The sequence below is a fragment of the Oryzias latipes genome, chromosome 7 (genome assembly GCF_053564925.1).
Source record: "Oryzias latipes strain Hd-rR chromosome 7, Olatipes_Hd-rR_3.1".
In the NCBI taxonomy this organism is placed as follows: Eukaryota; Metazoa; Chordata; class Actinopteri; order Beloniformes; family Adrianichthyidae; genus Oryzias; species Oryzias latipes.
Genome location: NC_136243.1, coordinates 18129534 through 18136013, shown reverse-complemented (window position 1 = coordinate 18136013; position 6480 = coordinate 18129534). Strand labels below are relative to the sequence as shown.

Genomic DNA, 6480 nt, shown 5'->3' with positions numbered 1-6480 from the left:
TGCCTGCAGGCTTGTCAGGTTCTTTGTTGAAATGATCGAAAGTTATGTTTTATGTTCTCACCAAACACCTGGCACATTTAATATTCAATTTTAGTGGAAGCCGTGGCGACAGTACACGAGGGACACATCGGTACTTGGCAAGCAAAGATACCATAGTAATGTCTTAGTCACAACTGCCCTTAAAGGTGGATATGGGCTGTCTGCAGGTGAAAAATGGGCAAATCTGTAAGAGGCACAGATGTGATCCGCACAAAATTTTAAGATCAAAGATAACCTGGAGAGCCCGTACGGCAAAAATGTTCATGCAAATTTTTTCTTCGGGCATGCTGGGGGCGACAGGTTGTAGTGAACACTTAAGTAACACATAAGGGTGAGTACATTGTTCTCTCAGTTATCGTATCAAGGGGATAAGTTCCATAAATAATAGTTGATAGTAGGATCATATGTTTAAGCCTGAAGACTTATGTAACTCTGTCAAGCTGCACGTGGAGCATCTCTATAGAGACAAAACAGCAAAAAAGAGATTGATTGACAAGATTAACAGCCAATCAGAATGCAAAACATAGTGCCTTATTGATAAAAATGTATTTAAAGTTGAAAGAAATTCGTGAGAGCAAGGTGAATCACAATATAGCAAGGGATCACTGTAATGGAAAAGTGGGTGAGACATAATAAGCATGTCTTACGCATTTTTCTTTTTTTTTCTACCCCAGCAAACTCTGCGCCATCCGCCGGGAGCAAGTGCTTTCAAGTGCAAAGTGAGCACTCTTGTGTAGCCTTGCTGTTAGTAATCACAAAATTGGGCAATCAGGGCATAGTTTGTGTTAGCATATAACAGGCACTTACAAATCCACTGCACACCTCGTGCATGCAGCATTGTGCAGCCTCAGCAGGGTGCCACTGCGGGGACATCACTAATGACCAAAGTGTGGCATAAGGACAGCCCATGATAGCATGAACCGTACATCACAACTTAACTTAAATATTTTTCTCTGACTGTCATAAGTAACCAGCTTCAGGTAACTACTGAACTAAAATACCATTAGTAGTCACGCACCTATAAATTTGCTCTCCACATTTGACCCATCTTCTGGGGGAACGGTGAGCTGCAGTAACAGCCACACTCAGGAGTTATTACAGTAGATGTCAAGCAGGGAGGCACTGGGTCCCAGTCTTTGGTATGGCTTGGCCGTGGATTTGAACTCACAACCTTCCAGTCTCAGGGCAGACACACTGGGCCAATAAGCTGGAATCTTTTGGAAATTTGAAAAGATATAATGTCAAATAAGCGAAATAAGCGGGTATAGAAAATAAATGGATTTATGATTTTGTCTTTGTTTGGTAAAGACTGTTTTCAAGAAAAAATTCAACACAGGTAAGAGTTGAGATAAAACCACTTTTAATGTTAAAAATCCAACATCTTGCTTTTTTCTCAGGCTTCACATATTGAACTTAAACTTGTTTCCTGCAAAAACAAATTTGATCTTTAATTACCCTAAGGCTGAATTAAAGAGGAGCACCTCAGCTTATTTTTTTGCCAAAAATGTTCTTTGAGAAGCTCCAACAGCAGTTCTTAGGTTTCAGTTGATATTTCTCCCCCCCAGAATTCTTTAACACAACCTGTTAAAGAAAACTACTGTGTAACAACTGCAAGTTATGCTCACAGTTCATCAGTGCTTAAAGCATGCAGATTTAAAACAAATTGTTGTCTATAATATATATGAATAACCAGAGGTGTAAAGTACTTGAGTAATTTTACTTGATTACTGTACTTAAGTATTATTTTTGGGGATTTTTACTTTACTTGAGTACAATTAAAAATCAATACTTTTACTTTTACTTAATTACATTTTTTTAGAAAAAAAAGTACTTTTTACTCCTTACAATTTTATTTACAGTCAAAAAGTACTTATTTTTTGGAGATCACTTCATTCTATTTTCCCTTGCTATTACCAAACCAATTGAATTGCGCTGATGCCCAGTTTAATTTAAATGTTATTTATTCTGCCTATGAAAATCGTTTTCACATTATATGAAATTGGTCAGACATGTTCATTGGTCCTTTGGAAGTGACGTCATGTCACATCTATTACCACAATGCACAGCACCTTGACCTGGAAATTAGGGAAATTATAACAGTCAATCAGTGGAAGAAAATGGAGGAAGTATGTGATTCATCAGCAGCTGCGAGCAGCACAGTCCAAAATCAGCCACAGGATCAAGAGCACCCGTGGCCGTATCTTCGCGAATTCTTTTCTTTAAGTGGTGTAAATAAAGATTCATTCAAGATGAAATGTGTCCTCTGTCTCCCGCTTAATAAAGAAATATCGGCCTTCAAAAGTTCGCCATCAAACCTAAGGAAGCATATTGAGGTAAGTACATTAAGTATTTTGTTTTACTGATAGTTTTTTTTTTATTTTTTATTTTTTTTTTTTTTTTGGGTGTGCATGTTTTGACGTTGATGGCGCGCCTTTTATATGTGTAGTAGGCCTATTTTCACTAATGCATGCGATTGACAATATAAGGCTCACGTAATAAAATGCTAAAATGCATTTGTAATTGGTAACGTTAGGTCCACGGGAAATTTGGCGCCTATTGCAGCTTTGAATAATCATTATCATTCCGTGCTCTCATTGTGTTTGAATTCATGCAAAACACAAGAAAACCAAGCGAGAAATTTTTTTCCAAACATGTTGTATTGTCAAAACGGTAACACTTTACAATGAGGTTGATTAGTTCATGTATTAACTAACATTAAATAACCATGAGCAATACATTTGTTACTGTATCTGTTAATCTTTGTTAACGTTAGTTAATAGAAATACAGATGTTCATTGTTTGTTCATGTTAGTTCACAGTGCATTAACTAATGTTAACAAGATATAAAGTATTAGTAAATGTTGAAATTAACATGTATACGTGCAGTTCATTATTAGTTCATGTTAACTAATGTAGTTAACTAACGAACCTTATTGTAAAAGTGTTACCATCAAAACTAATGTAATGAAATCAATTCACCCTGTCATGTCAGCCTTACAGTCCTGTGTTTTTGTCAATATAATCAGAAATAAAATTAATGTTTGATTGTCACTAAATGCTACTGTATTTCTAAAATCAACAAGTATTTAACATTATAAAGTGTGCAATTGGCTGCAAATGTCAGTTTTATTAAAGGGTTAGTTCACCCAAAAATGAAAATAATGTCATTAATGACTCGCCCTCATGTCGTTCCAAGCCCGTAAGACCTCCGTTCATCTTCAGAACACAGTTTAAGATATTTTAGATTTAGTCCGAGAGCTTTCTGTGCCTCCATTGAGAATGTATGTACGGTATACTGTCCATGTCCAGAAAGGTAATAAAAACATCAAAGTAGTCCATGTGACATCAGTGGGTTAGTTAGAATTTTTTGAAGCATCGAATACATTTTGGTCCAAAAATAACAAAACCTACGACTTTATTCGGCATTGTATTCTCTTCCGGGTCTGTTGTCAATCCGCGTTCACGACTTCGCAGTGACGCTACAATGCTGAATAAAGTCGTAGGTTTTGTTATTTTTGGACCAAAATGTATTTTCGATGCTTCAAATAATTCTACCTAACCCACTGATGTCACATGGACTACTTTGATGTTTTTATTACCTTTCTGGACATGGACAGTATACCGTACATACATTTTCAGTGGAGGGACAGAAAGCTCTCGGACTAAATCTAAAATATCTTAAACTGTGTTCCGAAGATGAACGGAGGTGTTACGGGCTTGGAACGACATGAGGGTGAGTCATTAATGACATCTTTTCATTTTTGGGTGAACTAACCCTTTAATGCTGTAATCAGAGAGTGTATGTGTAATTGTTACATTTATTGCATACAATATAAATATTTATTTGTTGTTTTTACAGAGAATGCACCCAAATTACCTCAAAAACTACTCTAAATTGACAGCACAGAAGAGAAAGATCGGGACCTCCACCCATGCTTCCAGCAGTAAGCAACTGAAAGTTGACTCAGTTTTCCCAGTCAAACATGTGTCTCCAGTCACTGTGAACAAAGCTATATTAAGGTACATCATTCAAGGACTTCATCCTTTCAGCACTGTTGATCTGCCATCATTTAAAGAGCTGATTAGTACACTGCAGCCTGGCATTTCTGTCATTACAAGGCCTACTTTACGCTCCAAGATAGCTGAAGCTGCTCTGATCATGAAACAGAAAGTGACTGCTGCCATGAGTGAAGTTGAATGGATTGCAACCACAACGGATTGTTGGACTGCACGTAGAAAGTCATTCATTGGTGTAACTGCTCACTGGATCAACCCTGGAAGTCTTGAAAGACATTCCGCTGCACTTGCCTGCAAAAGATTAATGGGCTCTCATACTTTTGAGGTACTGGCCAGTGCCATGAATGATATCCACTCAGAGTATGAAATACGTGACAAGGTTGTTTGCACAACCACAGACAGTGGTTCCAACTTTATGAAGGCTTTCAGAGTTTTTGGTGTGGAAAACAATGATATCGAGACTGAGGCAAGAAGGTGTGAAAGTGATGACACTGATTCTGAAGGCTGTGGTGAGGGAAGTGATGGTGTGGAATTCCAAGATGCCTCACGAGTCCTGGACCAAGACGATGGCTTCGAATTCCAGCTACCAAAACATCAAAAGTGTGCCTGTCACTTACTTAACCTAGTCTCAAGCGTTGATGCCCAAAAAGCTCTCTCAAATGAACACTACAAGAAACTCTACAGATCTGTCTTTGGCAAATGCCAAGCTTTATGGAATAAAAGCAGCCGATCGGCTCTAGCAGCTGAAGCTGTTGAATCAGAAAGCCGGCTTCAGCTTTTAAGGCCAAACCAAACGCGGTGGAATTCAACTTTTATGGCTGTTGACAGAATTCTTCAAATTTGCAAAGAAGCAGGAGAAGGCGCACTTCGGAATATATGCACCTCTCTTGAGGTTCCAATGTAAGTGTTTTTCCCCTCTATCGATGTAAACAAATGTGGGTTGTTTTTGTTTAATACTCTTTGATTATGCTGATTTCTCCTGTAGGTTTAATCCAGCAGAAATGCTGTTCTTGACAGAGTGGGCCAACACAATGCGTCCAGTTGCAAAAGTACTCGACATCTTGCAAGCGGAAACGAATACACAGCTGGGGTGGCTGCTGCCTAGTGTCCATCAGTTAAGCTTGAAACTTCAGCGACTCCACCATTCTCTCAGGTACTGTGACCCACTTGTGGATGCCCTACAACAAGGAATCCAAACACGATTCAAGCATATGTTTGAAGATCCTGAGATCATAGCAGCTGCCATCCTTCTCCCTAAATTTCGGACCTCTTGGACAAATGATGAAACCATCATAAAACGAGGTAAATGAATGCAAGCAACATACACTTGACGAATTCTAATCTGGGCAACCTTTGAGCCATACCAAAATTATTCTTTTATTTATTTATTTTTGCACTTTTTAGGAATGTTATATCCCATCTTTGGCTGTGATCTCAATATGAATATTGATGTAAAGTATTCTTGCAGCAGGTTGTAGTTATCCCTCAGTGTTTCTTGAAACCAAACTCATATGTATCATATGTGGTTTGGAAATGCAGTTAGATTTTATGCTAAAATAAGGGATTTGCATGATTTTAGATGTAGATGACTGCACGTAAATGTAGTTAATGACAAAATCCATAAAATTTGTTCCCAGTCAGAAGCCCCTCAACCAAACTTTTCTTTGTGTCTGCTCACTGTGCTTGTAGGCATGGACTACATCAGAGTGCATCTGGAGCCTTTGGACCACAAGAAGGAATTGGCCAACAGTTCATCTGATGATGAAGATTTTTTCGCTTCTTTGAAACCGACAACACATGAAGCCAGCAAAGAGTTGGATGGATATCTGGCCTGTGTTTCAGACACCAGGGAGTCTCTGCTCACGTTTCCTGCTATTTGCAGCCTCTCTATCAAGACTAATACACCTCTTCCCGCATCGGCTGCCTGTGAGAGGCTTTTCAGCACTGCAGGATTGCTTTTCAGCCCCAAAAGAGCTAGGCTTGACACTAACAATTTTGAGAATCAGCTTCTACTGAAGTTAAATCTGAGGTTTTACAACTTTGAGTAGCGTGTACTGGCATTAGATTGTCTGTCTTATAGTTTGATAATTAAATACAAACAGTTCTAAAGCAGGATAAAACCTTGTATGCATTTCATTTAATGTTTTTTGAGATTAAAAGCTTAAACAAGAATCTCTAGTTTTCTTTCTTGCTTTTACTTTTACTTCCTTAATACTCAAGTACAATTTTAATGGAGTACTTTTTTACTTTTACTCAAGTAAGATTCTAGCCAGATACTTTTACTTTTAATTGAGTAAAATTTTCCCTAAGTACTTGTACTTTCACTTGAGTAAAATTTTTGAGTACTTTTTACACCTCTGTGAATAACGTTTTTGATCAGCCCAATTATATACTTTGAAATGGGGACCAACCTTAAAAAACATA

At 38.0% G+C, this 6480-nt stretch overlaps 1 long non-coding RNA gene across 2 annotated transcripts; it reads left to right on the top strand.

Moving 5' to 3' along the window:
- Positions 1 to 1724: 1724 nt before the first annotated feature.
- On the top strand, positions 1725 to 6228 carry LOC111947663 (uncharacterized). Of its 2 annotated transcripts, XR_013657485.1 has the most exons (4): positions 1725 to 2372; positions 3899 to 4956; positions 5042 to 5358; positions 5746 to 6228. It is a non-coding gene; the product is annotated as an uncharacterized LOC111947663 (long non-coding RNA). The 2 variants fall into 2 exon arrangements; XR_013657484.1 differs by lacking the exon at positions 1725 to 2372 and having other exon boundaries at positions 3524 to 4956.
- The last annotated feature ends 252 nt before the right edge of the window (positions 6229 to 6480 follow it).